The sequence below is a fragment of the Leptonychotes weddellii genome, chromosome 15 (genome assembly GCF_054177405.1).
Source record: "Leptonychotes weddellii isolate Sample4059 chromosome 15, ASM5417740v2, whole genome shotgun sequence".
In the NCBI taxonomy this organism is placed as follows: Eukaryota; Metazoa; Chordata; class Mammalia; order Carnivora; family Phocidae; genus Leptonychotes; species Leptonychotes weddellii.
In genome coordinates, this window is record NC_138383.1 from 4,065,469 (window position 1) to 4,081,135 (window position 15,667).

General features: G+C 57.8%; 1 protein-coding gene across 4 annotated transcripts in view; it reads right to left on the reverse strand.

The window, feature by feature from the left end:
- Nucleotides 1-15,667, reverse strand: part of SEPTIN9 (septin 9) — a 145,631-nt gene that overhangs the window by 34,444 nt on the left and 95,520 nt on the right. The gene's annotated exons all lie outside the window — the stretch shown is intronic.

Here is a 15,667-nt window from a genome sequence, read left to right on the forward strand (position 1 = left end):
CAGTGCGGAGGCCTCACCCTCGCTTCACCGAAACAAGGACCAAAACCAAAAGCCCAGCAGCTAAGATGGTGGGATTCTGAGTCAGACAACACAGGACTTGGTAGTTAGAGGGGGGCCCAAGGCTCTGACACCCCGGTGTTTGGCTTCTGGAAACAGGTTCTCAATCCTAGCAGCACATTACTATTCTACTGGGGAACTCCCAAGAAATACAGAGGCCTGGGCCCCACCCTGGCCATTCCGATTTCACTAATCCAGGGGTTCGTATTTTTTAAAAACTTCTTAGGGAACTCTACCGTGTATTGCATTCCGGGTTGAAAAGCACCTTGTGGGGGCGCCTGGGTGGCTCAGTCGATGAAGAGTCTGCCTTTGGCTCAGGGTCCTGGGATCTGACCCCACAGGGAGCCTGCTTCTCCTTCTCCCTCTCCCTCTGCCCCTCCCCTGGCTTGTGCTCTCTCTCTCTCTCAAATAAAATCTTAAAAAAAAAACACCGTGTGGGACTGATAGATACGTACACACGTCTGGGATCTGACGAGATCCTGGGATCTACGGCAAGAGCATTCTGAGCCAAATGTACCCAAGAGGAACGCATGGGATGAGTGGGGTGCTGGGGGGTCGGGGATCAAAAGCTCCTTCAAGGGGCGCCTGGGTGGCTCAGTCGTTAAGCGTCTGCCTTCAGCTCAGGTCGTGGTCCCAGGGTCCTGGGATCGGGCCCCGCATCGGGCTCTCTGCTCCGCGGGAGGCCTGCTTCTCCCTCTCTCGCTCCCCCCTGCTTGTGTTCCCTCTCTTGCTGTGTCTCTCTCTGTCAAATAAATAAAAATCTTTGGGGGAAAAAAAAAAAGTTCCTTCAACTGTCCAGAAAAGGCCATTCAATGGGCAAGGCTCAGGCTTTTCATTAAGTGTCTCCAGGCTGCCCGCTGCCCGCTGCCTGGCTGGGACTTGGAAAAGAACAAGGAAAAAGGAGACCTAGGAAGGGGTCCAGAGTACATCACTGTGGCATAAAAGTGATTTTGAGAAGCCATTTGAGCTCCTGAAATCTCTTATCTGTCTAAAAGCAGAACTTCCCAGAAGGACTCCACTGTCATCAATCCCCTGCTCTGGGCAACCAGGCAAGACTGACTTTATCACAGATGAGAAGTCTTCACACCACACCTAAACAGACACTCACAAAACTATCTACCTCCCATCTATTCTCCTAAGGGCCACTTATCTTTCCAAAACGTCATTTGTTTTCCAGTAAGTGCTCTTCTCCCCCTCCCGTGATACCATATAAGCTTCAAGTTCTAACTGCCCCTTTGAGTCACATTTTTCTGTAAACTCCCATATGTATATGATTAAAGCTGTCTTTTCTCTCACTACTATGGCTCTTGACAGTTTAATTTGGAGGGGGGGGCTCCTACCAGTTTAATTTACAGACCCCCAAGTCCTGAACCTAAGAGGATAGAGGAAAAGTTTTTTCCTTGCCAGCACCCACAAAACAAAAACAAAAACCGCCCCTCTCTTCACTGCAGATGCACCCTTTCCCCACCCACAGCCAACAATTTAGACCCCTGTTTCTGAAAGCAGGAAAATTTGTCCTGTAGGATGCTCCCATCCTGAAAGGTTTCCACAGATATATCTATCAACTGCTACCCTCCACAGTCCCTCTTTTGATGTTCACAAGTATTTATCAGCATATTAAATATTATATTCTACAGAGTTCTTTTTTTAAGCTTAAACTCTTTATTTCTTAAACTTGTTGGATGGGGGAACCACTTTGCCTCTTTAATACCTATTAATTAATGGTCCCAGAGAAAACAGAGTTTGGGAAACACTGGTTTAGACTTCTCAGCCTGTTAGCACTCTGCTCTGGTTCCAGACCAGACATCAGATTGGTCCAGACTCTCTGGACACAAGCTGGGGTGGGAGCAGAGATCATGAGCCCCACAGGTAGGACGGCTTACCCGAGGCCGCCACAGATCTTGGAATAATCTTTTTAAATCCAAATTCCAAAGTTAACAGAGAACACAAGAATGTATCCTGGCAGCATTGTGTATAAAGGCAAAAACTGAAAACAACCCAGTGTCCATCAAGGAGAGAACAGAAAACCCTGGTATATCCACCCACCGATGACCCTTTGGCAGTGAAAACGCACAGACCAGAACTACAGACACAAGGGCAGATGACCTCAATTTCCAAACATAAAGAGATACAAAAGGATGCTTATCCATAATATGCCCCAGTTATGCAACGTGCAAAACAACACCATGCACGACTGAGAGAAACACAGCAACACAGCAAAAGTTCTAAGGCCCACGTGGGAAGGATGAGCGTGAGCACAGGATGCGGGCGCGTCTGGTGGGAGGAAGGAAACAGGGCTGGTTAATGAGGTTGCTCAGGCTGGACAGAGACACGCAGGTGTTCACTGTCCGGGACGGTGCAGCTTTATTAAAAACTAAATCGGAGGGCGCCTGGGTGGCTCAGTTGGTTGAGCGACTGCCTTCGGCTCGGGTCATGATCCTGGAGTCCCGGGATCGAGTCCCGCGTCGGGCTCCCTGCTCGGCGGGGAGTCTGCTTCTCCCTCTGACCCTCCCCCCTCTCATGTACACTCTCTCTCTCTCTCATTCTCGCTCTCTCAAATAAATGAATAAATCTTTAAAAAAAAAAAACTAAATCGGAGGCCCCGGGGAATAACAAGGCGTGAGCTTTTCTGTGACTAACTGGCTAAAGGCATAATAACCTCCCTGAGCCTCAGTTTACTCACCTGTAAACCAAGGCAACAAACCCATCTGCTAGTCAGCTGCTTGCAAGGAGCCTGCTCAAACTTCCTGCCCTCCCTGATGGGGTTCTGGGCAGGATGATAATAAGCTTACAACCCCAAAGGGCTTCAAAAACCACACGAAGCTCCTAACGAAGCTCCTAACCAGGAGCGGGGAGCCAGCGACTCTGGGCCTGTTTTTGTGACCTGGCAGAAAACACCCAGCCAAAGGAAACCTTGTTTTTTCCTCCGGGGCAGAGGCCTTGGTCTCAGGCCTGAGGTCTGCCGGCTGCTCAGGCTATCTGACATGAGGCTTCTCTCAGCCCCAGACCCATTTTTACTGGGGGGCCCCTGAAGCCCCTCATCCCTTTAGCACAGACACTGTGCAGATGAAACCACCATCCGCGTCAATGGAGAAGCTTGTCTGAACTGGGCCCGGGCCGGCCCTGCTCTTCCCTCTCTCCTGGCAGAACCAGGAGCTCAGGAAACTCGAGGCTGTGAAGCTGCCGGAACATCATCTCCAGCTGTTTATTCAGAGAGGGGACGCTGACCCTCCCGGGCTCACTCCATAAGCCCCAGCAACCCTAGTGCCAGACCCTCCCTGCCCGGAGGAGCCTGTGGTCTCAGGCAACCACCCCACTTCGCATTCCATCCCCCACCACTTAGCAGCTGAGGGACTCTAGGCAAATTTCTAAACCTCTTGGAAGCGTTTTCCCATATGCCAAAAGGGGGAGGGGACTCTCCCCTCCCCGGGAGCGGAGAACGAGAAGGAAAGAAGAGGCAGACCGTGCACAGACCAGCGTCGTGCCTACACCCAAGCAAGTGCTCCAGAGCGACGCCTGCCCACCTCTTCCCGGCACCGGCACTGGCGAGGGGCTGGGACCAGCCTGCAGCAAGCAGGCATCTGCCAGCCTCAAGATGCATGGCGCTCTGAGCGGGAAGTGAAAACAGGAATAAGCAGAAACTCTTGGTGAACAGACAGGCTGTGAGCATCTGTGCTTTAAAACCCTAATGGTGCACCCACAGGATCTTCTGGGGAATTTCTCTTTTAAAAGTACATTTAAAAGGGCGCCTGGGTGGCTCAGTTGGTTAAATGACTGCCTTCGGCTCAGGTCATGATCCTGGAATCCCGGGATCGAGTCCCGCATCGGGCTCCCTGCTCAGCTTCTCCCTCTGACCCTCCCCCCTCTCATGTGCTCTCTCTCATTCTCTCTCAAATAAATAAATAAAATCTTTAAAAAAAAAAGTACATTAAAAAAAGAAAAAGATATAAATACACAATAATCAATGAAAGAAGGCAAAATAAATTAAAAAAATAAAAGTATGCTGTCTAGTACATTAGGTAAGTTCAAAACCAGGCAAAATTCTTTGGGGGGACGGAACATTTCTGTCCCCCGACTACGGCGGGGAGTACATGAATCCATGTACGTGATAAAAGTTCGTGGAACCAAATGCCAAAACAACAAAGCGCCGTAAAGCTGGTGAAGCTTAGTGAGGTCTGCAGCTGAGTTCATACTGGACCACCGTCATTTCCTGGCTTTGATAACGAACCAAATCCTGTAACATGTCATGGGGGAGGATGCTGTGCTGGGTAAAGGGCACAGGAACTCTCTCCTGTGACTTTTGCAATGTCTTGTGAGTCTAAGACTATTTCAAAATAAAGTTTTTAAAAAGTACATCAAAAATGTAATATGCCGTGAACACTGACCGCGATCTACAAGTTAGAAACAGGGTACAGGACACTTCATTCCTTCCGTCTCTTCGTGTGGTGCGTCTGCACGGTGTCCGGAGCGCAGGCTCTGTTCCGGGTGAGAGGACCCTGGCAGCTCCAGTCTCGGCAGGGAGGAGACACAGAGCTAAAATGCGGTGGTAGACAGAAGCCAGGCGGAGGATCTGGCAACACTTAGCAAGGGCCCCTGGCACCTGAGCACAGTCCATCAAGGCTGTTCCCAATGAATGCTAAAAGAGGCCCAAGCCCTGTGAGAGAGCAGGATTCCCAGGCAGGGGCATCTGCACGCACATGTCAGGAGAGGCCGAGGGGTAAGTGAGGAGGCCGGAGGTCCCCACTGTCCTAAAGTGTCATTCCCAGCTGTTTTTCCCAGACCCCAGGATAGGATGATCACAGGGATTTGCTCACCGGGTCCCCACTCAGCTCAGAAAGTGATGGTTTCATGGCCATAAGGAAGAGCCTAAAACTCTTGCAAGCTGCTGGCCTTGGAGTGCCGATGGGTAAAGGCGGGGGTAGAAAACCCACTCACCAAGGTCTCCGGGAGCCCTGGGCAGCCTGGAGGCCCCTGCAGGAGGTAGGGGGCAGCAGCAGTCTGCAGAGAAGCCCCCATGCCCATGCAGGGCATCTGGCCCGTCCCCACTTTCAGCCAGGCCCCAGCCCTCAAGCCAGGGCATGCTCTGGTCCCTGGGGCTCCCAGGGCTACAGGGCCGAGACAAGCGGCCGATGCAGGCCTCGGGTCACCTGGGGGCTGCGGGGAAGGGAGCAGAGACTGCAGGGGTTGTTCTCCCAGCTCCCCCGGGCCCATCCAATTTGCTCCCTGAAGTCCACTAACCGTCCACCATGGAAGAAAGTGCTTGAGGGGACGAGCTGAAAATCTGGCTTGAACTCCCTGCGTGCCCCTGACCCTGGCACTGAACTTCCCTGGGCCTCCCTTTCCTCACTTGCAAACCAGGCAGATGAACCCCAGAGTCTCTTTCAGCTACAGAATTCTCAGAAAAAAAAAAAAGCCACAAGAATGAGGCAGGCGGGCCGGCTCACACCCTTGCCTTCACTTATGAAAAGGGGAGTCAGCTTCTCGACTGGACTCTTTCCTGCCCTGCCTGGGGGAGCCTTCCTGCGGACTCCGGAGCAGGCAGAGGCTGGGGGAGCCCAGCGTCTTCCAGGGCTCGGGACACACAGAGAATTCCCCCAGAATTTTTCCAGAAGGAGATCACCACTTCCTGACTGTATCAGCCTTCCGTCGCTGCTATAACAAACTGCCACAAACTTAGTGACCTACAACACAAATTTGTCATCTTACAACATTCTGCTTCTCTGGGCCCCTCTGACTTCCTCTTCTGTAGGGAGTGGGGCCACAGGATTCCACGAATCACACCCGCGGAGGACGATTCTGGAACCCAGTGGCAGCCCCTGCCTAAGAGACACTTGGGGACATTCTTTAGGCTCTGTCCCACATGGTGGCACCCTGGCCTTCTCCCTGGTGTCCTCCTGGAGCCCGGCCGGTCAGCCCACCCTGTGGGGGCGTCAACACATTTCAGCGGCTTCCAGGACCAGGGCGGTGGCCGGGAAGCGGCTTCTGCCCACGCCCGCCCCAGCCTCCATGAGAGAGGCCAGGGCAGCAAAACAGGAGGCCGTAGGTGGCAGGGGCCAACAAGGCCAGGCCATTCTCTCCAGCAGAGGCCAGCCGGGCACGTGACTCCAGCCCGAGGTTCTCAGGGGAAGGGCGAGCCGGGCACAGGGAAACGGGGGGGCCCCCCGGGGTGGGGGGCTCAGCTGCGGGGGGTGGGCAGAGGCTCTTGCCCGACAGCGCCCCCCCCACCATGGCTCTGGCCCAGGGCCTCCCCGCCCCCGTCCCCTCTCAGGGGAGAAAGTGAGGCTCCTTGCATTGCCAAATTCCAGTAATGAATCCCACATTCATTCCATCCTCTGCTTATTGGAAGCTCTCCCTCCACCTTCTGGGCGCGCTCTGAACAGCCGGCCTGCAGAAGTCGGTGGAATTTAAATATGCAGGGTGGCTGGGGTGCCTGTTCTCACTGCATCCCCCACCCACCCCTTCCTCTGAAGAGGCCTCTTTCCCTGGGAAAAGCTGCAGCAGGAGCGATCATTAACTCTTTCCTGCCCACCAACTTCCTGCAGGCCCCCGCCCCCTCCCACCGCGCTGGGAACCAGGGACGCACAGCAGAGGCCCCGCCGGCCGGTCCCCGCACCCTCGTGCACAAAAACACGCACAGTCGAGGCTGAGAGAACACCCCATCGGCTGGTACAGCGCTCGCTTTCCTGCGGCCAGGCCTCCAGGCTCTCGCCCCTGCCCGGGGTAAGCCGTGCGCGGGTTCTGCAGGGAGATGGGGAGCCCCGAAAAGGTTCCTGCCCCACCAATTACTCAAAGGCAGGGCTCCAATGCCAATGTATGCAGATACCTGCAGCGCTGCTCCCCCGCAAACTCCCGCGGCTCGTCACACGCACACACACCTGGGCTGAAGGCAAGCCGCTGACCGAAGGCGGGGAAGGGAGGCGAGACCCAACAACGGCGAGTAACTGTGGTCATCAGCCCAAAGGGTGTCTGTGTCCCTCCAACGCCCCATCTTGGACTGACCTCTTTCCGGAATGACGTGTGGGAGACTGGGCTGCACTGACTGGTGACCCCTGGCACCTCCAGCCCCACTCCAAGGACGGGCCATCCCACCTCTGGACAGGCCCTGTTCGGTGGCCTGGGAGACAGGATTCCAGCTCTGCCACGAGCCTGCTGTGTGACCCCGGCCGAGTCACTGCCCCTCTCTTGGCCTCAGGTTCTCCACCAAAACAAGAGAGAGCAAAGTCAGAGGTCCAAGGAGCTATGTCACTGGTTAGGGACAGGGGCTCTGGAGTCAGGCTTCTTGAATTCAAACCTTCTCTCTGTCACGCTCACCAGCTGTGTGGCCTTGGGCACGTTACCTAACCTCTCTGTGCCTTGAGTTCCTCATCTGTGAAATGGGATGACTTCCCAGTGTGGTTGATCAGATTAAAGGAGATAGACCAGGTAAAGCGCCCTAAGGCCATGCAGAGTCCACAGGAAGCCCTGGTTACCAGGAATGGACACCAACACCATGTCACGATCTTTGGGGGCCTTGGCAGCTCGAGGCCCCAGTTGACAGACGGTGCTACCCTCCTTACTTCTCTCTCTTCTGGTGACAGTAGCTGAGATGCTGGAGCTCAGCCTTTGTTCCCAGCGACCATCCATCCCCTGAATTAGTAGCCCCAGAGGCCCCAGGCCACCACCCTCCGTCCGCATTTGAGAAAGGTGAACAATCATCTCGTCTTCTTCAAAACCATGCTTCTTCCTCCCTCCTCCAAACAAGCCTTAGCTTCGTGTGCAAGAGAGAACACCAACCGTCCAGGCTGGGGTGGGGGAGTCCAGGAGTACCCCAGACTCAAGGCTTCAAGGAACCAGGGGCTTCGCGGGGCTTCGGGTGCTGCTTCCGGTGTTTCCAGTACCCCCGCACTGCCTGGGGCTGCCCGCACCCCCACCCGCACACCGCTCCCAGGCAGGGGAAGGGCAGGGCCCCGGCCACGCAGCCCGCACAGGCTGCAGCCGGTGCCGAAGCCTGAGCTGGTCTCGCAACCCCACTGTGTGGCCCTGTTCTAGGGAAGCAAAGAGGAGCTGCCCGGAGAGGCAGAAGGAGCCCTGCCTGCCCCAGCAAGTGCTGGGGACTTGGCCTGGGAACCCCAAGCTGAGGGGCCTTCCCCAAGTGGAAAAGTGAGAAACTCAGACACAGAACAGCATCGACTCGGTGTTCTACTGCACCCAAACCTACACAGGCAAAATGTCTGGTTTCTGAAGGCCAGAAGATGGGGAGGGAGCCCCCCAACCCGGGGTCGGGGGAGGCCCCACACAAGCTCTGCTCTCGTCCACTGAGCTGCGGGCGGAAGGACTTAATTAGTACCATACGCGCTGTGCGGAGAGTGAGTGGAGAGCCGGAGGGAGGGGGCAGGAGAGGAAACCTACCAACGCAGGACATGAAGGGTGGGAGGGGGACCAGGAAAGAGCAGGGTGCACTCCCAGCCAAACCTGCAGAGGAGCAGCCGGGCCCCCCCGACCCCCCTTGCAGATTTTCCCCCAGCGTTTGTATCTACAGCCGGTCCCCGGGACAGCTGGATCCGGCTTGGAGGTCAGGCTCCAGCTCAGCCAACCCTCTCCGGCCCCAAGAAAGCCAGCCCGGTCAGTGCCTCGGGCCACAGCTGCTGTTTGTCCAGCGTGGACCGGGGGTGGGGCCCGCAGCAAGGTCCCCCTGGGCTGGCAGAACCGGGTCCTGCCTCACTGGCTCACACCGACTGCCCTGCTTGCTTGGTCGGGAGGGGCTGGCCCCGAGGTGCCCCGACTCTACGCGGACACCAACCAGAGTCAAGACTCTTCCCTGCTCCCTCTGCTAAAGGAGGGTCTCTCATTCAACTCCCCCTTTCCCAGCCAACCCTAATTTGGTTCAGGGGCTCGCCCTCCTCTCTGTTCAGCCCTTTGCTACAGGGCAGGAGCCACGGAGTCTTAGCCCAAGGCCAGGGGCTGGGAGGCAAAGCTGCGGGATGAAGGGGACACGAGGGAGTGCACAGAGGGGCACAGCCGGTCCCCAGCTGCTAGCGGGTGGCAGGGCTCACAGGAGGGGGCTCTCCTTCCTCTGAAGGCTGCAGCATCTGTGACCGCCCAGACCAGCCGGACCAGCCGAGAGCAACACCACACCCGAGGACAGCTGAACGGAGCATCCTCTGGAGCATCCCAGAGCTGCCCGGTTTCTGGACTTCCCACTTCATGCTAAAGTACATTCTCTGGCCATTCTGCGTTGGGGTTTCTGTTACACGGCCCCAAAAGCACTCTGCTGGCACAGCTGAGAACACAGTGGGCCCACGAGGTGAGGGAGGGAGGACCCTCCACATCAGAGCAGGGACCATGTAAACTTGGAGAATCAAGATCCCCAGCGTCAGACACACCCCCACCCACCCCACCCACCCCACAAGTGTCCGGGAGAGGGACTCCAGGGCAGCCCACCTCCCCCTGCAGAACAGTGACTGTGCTCTGGGCAGGGACTCCCAGTCACTGTTCCTGCAGCCGCTACAGTCCCTCCTTGATGGCTCCCAGAAAAAGCATTCCATCTACGGTCGTCAGTGTCCCGAGATCCAAGAATATTCTCAGGACAGCAACTATGAGAAGAGCAAAGACTGAGTAAGAGCTTATGCATTGCAGGCACCGTTCCCAGAGCTTCACACGCATCCCCCTCGGGTCCTCACAGCAACCCGACTGGAACCTTCCTGTGGCTCTCCTCCTTTAACAGATTAGGAAACGGGGGACAGAGGGGCTCAGCAACTTGTCCCAGGTCACACAGCGAGAGGGGGTCGGAGCTGGCCCCGTTCCGCTGAGGAGGGGGTGGCGGGGCAGCCGGGGCCAGTCCCTGCAATCCTCATGTTCTCAGAAACCCCAGGATCGACCCCCAGTCCTCAGCTCCATGCCTGGCCCCTCAAAAGGTGAATGAATGGATGAATGAATGAGAGCCTGACAGTGGACAATGGAGGTGGGCAACAGGGACGAGGACAGAACACAGCCAGACATCACGGACCACGATGGCAGAGCTACTCGAAGCCCTCTGCTTGGACGGACACATCCGTTTCTCACTGAGGTCTCCTGAGTGAGTGTTTCTATAAGCCCATTTTACAGATGGGAACCAAGTACCTTGGCCAAGGTCGTGCTGCCAGGAAGGTCGTGCAGACCAGCACTGTGGCCACACTCCCGCCCACACCACTCACAGATAATCCCACGGAATAAAAAGAGGAAGCATCCAAGGGGGCCCAGCACTGGTCTGCCGCCCCCAGCCAGGGTCCCCCCTGTGCTGAAAGCTCCCCAGCCTGTTTCCAAGTTCCCCCGGCCTCAAGATGGTCCTTTGACTTGCCATGCCCTCCTACAGCAAGTGGGCCCAGTCTTTACAAGGCCGGACACGGGCAGAATGAGGAAAATCCCCCCAGGACGGGGCACTCTCGTATGTGGCGGAAAGCAGTGTCCAATCCCACTTCTGTTTTGTTTTTGTTTTTGTTTTTTATTTTAAATGTCATCTGTGTTAAGTATACGTGTAGAAAAACAGCCCGGAAGAAAACGCCAACAGTGCTTATTTCTGCAGGACGCAATTATTAGCGATCGTATTCTCTGCAGCTTTCTAATTTTTCTTTGCCGTGAGTTGGCATAATTTTTAAAACACAAAAAACAAGGGTTGTTTCCAATCAGGAAGACAGATGCCTCTCAGCTTCTCAGCAGCCCCTACGTCGGCATGCTGGCACCCCCGGCCAAGCAGACGGAATGTTCCAAAGAGCTGTCAGCCAGGCCCCGGGCCGGGGCTTCCCTGGATGGCTCCGAGGGGCCTGGTCCCCTTGCCTCCACGTGCAGAGCTGGGTCTAGGACCCACCGATGGAACGCGTGGTGGGCGCACCACAGGCCCTGCCACGAGGTCACTTCCCGCTGGGCCGCAGGGAGGACGTGGGTTCAACTGGAGTTTGTATCAACACAGCTCTGCTCCATCCCCAGCCTGGGGAGGACCCCCGCCCCCGCCCCCGCCCCCGCCCGGCAGGACAACCCCAGGAAAAATGTTAGCAGGGAGGGAAGCCACGGCGGGCGGGATGGGCGAGATGGAGATCCGGGCGAGATCGAGATCAGAGAGACTTCCCAGGGACAGATTTATCAAAACTGCTTCATCCGCTCCTCTCCAGGGACCCGAGACCTCCACTGCCCCCTACTGACCAGCCGCGACTCAGGGAGGAAGAGGGGCTGGCGTGCCCAGGGAGGCTGCAGGCTCCCGTCTCCAAAAACCTCACTGCCCCCCATTCCTCTGTGACGAAATGAGGCCGCACAGGACTGGACACCCACTTCCCAGGTGGGCGAGTGGTTCTGCCTGCACAGCACACCCCACAGACCCCAGGGCTGTCCCCATGCAGAGGAGACCATGGCCACCAGCAAAACCCGGAAGCACCCGCCCTCAAGCCCATTCTCGGGATCTGATGACTGTGCGGTGCGGGGCGGTGGGCGGTCGGGGCGGGTGGGGGGTCCATCCCCTATTCTAGTGAGCCTCCTGCTCAAGGCCAGCACGGGACCACCTCTGATGGGCTAGCCCCGGCAAGGCACAGCACAGTCTGAAGGGCAAGCCTGGGGAGGCAAGCTGCAAGGCATGTGGGAAGAGGGGGCGGCACATTCACACCTGCCATGTGCGTGGCACCAGGTCGACCCTGGGCAGGTGCCGGGACGTCTGAGGCTCACTTTCCTCCTGCAGAATGGGGGACTGGCATTTATGTGATGGGGCAAAGCCCAGCTCCGAGGTAGGTGGGCGGCTCCACCAGCCAGCGCCACCAGACCATCCACAGCTCCGCAGGCAAACCCCAAGAGAACCGCTGCCTGAAGCCCGGCCCCAAGGCTGCCCCGTCTGCTGTGTGGCCCTGAGTTCCATCAGCTCTCAGGGGCCCTGGAATGACTTCCCTGCCCACTAGGCGCTGGCACGAAGGAGGTGCTGAAGCTAGTGAATCCTCCAGCTGGAAAGCACGCCCTCCCTCGGCTGACCCCCACGGTCCTCCCTCCTGTGCTGAGGCTTCCAGCATTCTCCCCTCCAGCACTGCTATTTGCAGTCTGAGCTCTTGCTGTGTGACTTGGGTCAGTGCCCTAACCTCTCTGGGCTGCACCTTCAAAACGAAGACATGGCAACACTGGCCTACTCCAAAAAGTCACTGAGGGGTCGCCTGCACAGCTAATGTCAACCAAGCCCGCGACGCAGGCCAGCATTCCTGGAAATCTCATGGAGCTGTCCCCACCTGCCTTAGGGGTCGGGACTATTAGTTCTCCTTTGCCCGGGGAAGGAAGCCAGACAGTTCTGGAAAGCACCCGAGGTCACCTGGTTTGCAAGTGGGCGCACGTAGCTCAGAGCCCACACTTCTGCCTACTAGGTCCATCTCCCCCAAAGAGAGGCACAGGTGACAATTATGCTTTGTCACGGCCCAGCCCATTGGGTCACTGGGTCAGCCGGGCCGGCGGGGCCACCCTGCCCGAGCTCCGAGGCGAGGGCAGCCCTCATACCTGGTTTCATTGCCAGTGTCCCACCCTGGCCATGCAAAGGCCCTGGGGTCAGAGGTCCAGCAGAATCCCTGGTACTTGCTGTGTGACTAAAGACCAGCGACTCAGCCCCTCTGTGCCTCCTGGGTTGCTGCGAAGGCTACAGGAGATGCCTGGAGAGCTCTGAGCCCAGTGGCCGCCGTGCCAGAAAGCCTGGGTATCTGGCAGCCAGCCGTGGGATAGTGATGACAGCGGTGACAATGAACAGATCAAACCAAAATGGCGAACGAGCCCAGGGACGGGGTGCTGGTCAGACAAACCCATGCTGCTCCGGACGCTCTGGCATGATGAGCAGAGCTCCAGGAGCAACCGGGGCAGGGCCTGGGTGCTGCCCAGGCCCCCTGTCCAGCCTGCGCCCCTGGCCCCCCCGTGTTCTGGCGCTGACTGTCCCATGGGGTGTGATGGGCTCCAGTGGGTCTCCTGCCAGGACCGGGACAGAGGCAGGCAGGCGCAGAGTGGGGTCGCCCCACCCGAGGCAGATGCCGCCAATCGAGAGCAGGCGTTTTTCCTCGTGGCCTCAGAATCCTCAACACAGTGCTTCAAGTGGCCATGACCACGGGGCTGAAGCCAGCCCTATGCCCGAGGCACATTCACCGTGCTAGGCCAAGAGCTAGAGCCAGCCCGGGCGGGGAGATGGGAGAGCCCTTGACTCTGCAGACCAGAGCCCCAGGCCCTTCTGTCCCTTGTCCTTCTGTCCATCCGCCCACCCATGCTGGACTGGTCCCCTAGAAACACCTCCACTTGTCCTAATGCTTGGTGGGCTTAGAGCTGCCCATCCTCTGATTTGGCTCCACTGGACACTGAGCTGCACCCACCGGTGTCACTCCCACCCCGGGCCTCTGCTCGGGCTCCAACACACGGGTATCTAACTCCCACTCGGCACCGGCCACTGGCAATCCACTTCACAGCACAGTCTTCGCTGCTCACGGCCATCTGCTGAGGTCTGACAATGCCCCTTTGCCTTCTACCCTAATCTCTGCACCAGACAAACCTTTCACTTTCCAAGGCCCACCACACACCACTTCCTCCAGGAAGTCTTCCACAATTGCTCCAGCTGGAGGGAACCTCTTCTCCTGGGCTCCCCTACTGCTCAGTGCTCAACAGGCTCAACTGAGCACGGATGACATGCCAGTTCTGGGGACACAAGCCAGTTTCTCCTGCCCTCGTGGAGCTTGTACTCCGTGTGGACAGTAAGTGATGAGACGCACGTGCGCACCCATTCACACTCGCAGCAAGTGACCCACTGCCGTGAGAGAGCTGCCTTAGCTGAGGTGACAGGGGACGTACCTCTCAGGTGGTGGCATTTAGGCAGGGACCCAAATGAGGCAGCCAGGAGAAGAATCAGAAAAAGATGGCCCAGGAAGGAACAGGCAGGGTGAAGGCTCTCAGTGGAGACAAGGCTTTGTGTCCCAGGGGCAGCCAGGGCCAGGCCAGAGGGCAGGACACCAATGATTTGGAGGCGGAGGGGGGATGAGTGTCCCAAGGACAAGGGGTGCCCACGGGAGGTTTGAGACGCAAAGTGACCTGAACCGTTCAGAAAAATCACTGAGGACCGCCAGGATCGCAGTGTCGAGCCTCACGCACATTACACGTGGGAAGGCGTCGGAGCCTTGCGGGACGGGGACGGCAGGGGGCGGCGTGGGGTGGACAGTCACTTCCAGACGGGGCCACTGCCTGGGATCTGCTTTGCAGACAGCTGTGTGTTGCAGATGACTCCCACTCTCTCAGGCCCAGGCAGCTCAGTGGGTGAACAGGGTGCTGTTTCCTGACTGGGAGGCCTGGGGCCCGGGCTCAGAAGGAAATGGCAGATTGTGCTGGAGAGTGCTGGGCTGCGAGGTGTACCCTCCCCACCCCGAACCCTCCGCTCAGCCTAATTCACTGTTCTGGGTCACCTGTGTGAACGCAGACCTTAACTTCTTGGAGGTGAACGCCCCAGCACGGCACCTAACCATCACGTCCCACCTCCTCCTCCTGCAGATAAGGACCCACGTGCAGGGAGGCCTGGCTCTGTCCAGGATCACGTGGCCAGTGGCCAGCAGAGCTGGGCTCACCCCGCAACTTCTGGCTCCAAGCCAGACAGACAGCCTCGCTCCTCACACAGACCGCAAGTGCACGTATAAATGTCTACCGGGTGGATGGGGGGCGGTGGGTGGACAGATGGACAGGTGGGTAACTGACAGGGATATCCTGTGCAGAGCTGGGTGACGTTGAGTGACCCCCAGCTGGGAGTCGAGCCCGCTCCTGTGCAGAGTGGGCGCTGGGCCAAAGTGAGCTCTGACTCCATTCCCGGGGAGTGGGGCCCCCTCCCTGCAGGCTGTTCCTGGCACCCTGCCCTCCCCCAGAGCAGCGCCGACCGGCACCACGTGACCCAGCCTGGGAAGATGGTCCCAGATGTGGGAGGTCGTGCCGACTGGGGACTGGGGACCGAGTGTGCAGGAGAACGAGCTGCAGAGGAAGGCGGGCCAGCAGCCTCCGGAAGCGTCCAGGCTTCGCAGGCCGGATTCCCAGGGTCTGCCGCTGTGGGGGCCGCTCCTGCCGGGGGCGGACAGCCCGACCCGTACCTGTGGGCTCCAGAGGTCCAGGAGGGGAGATGTGGCCTCGTCCCCGGGGTGGCTGCCCCCCGTGAGGGAGGCTCTGGCTGCAGCCCCTTCCTCTCCTGGTCCCAGTTTAGCTGTGGGGACACTGCGCTGGGGCTGGCCATCCCTGGAAGGGACCTCGGCACAGCTGGTTAACCAGAGGCTGGCGAAATGGCAGAGAAACCAGGCACGGAGTTACAGACCCGCTGGGGCTCTGGTGTCCAACAGCCCCACGTTCAAACTCAAAGCCGGCATCTGCCACTTCCAGCTGTGTGGCCTGGGGTAAGTTTTTCAACCTCTCTGCGTCCTGGTGCCTTCTCCACAACACTAACAGTCGGGAAGTGCTTGCGAAAGTTGCTGCACAGATACATCCCGTGAAGCAGCTGAAACTGGGAGCCCAGCACTTGGAGCGGTCACCGTGATTAATGGAATCTTAATAAAGGCTAGGAGGAGAATGACAGCCTCCCCACTGTGTCCCTAAAATGGAAACAACTCTGCTCTCAGAACAGCAGAGAGCCAGCCAG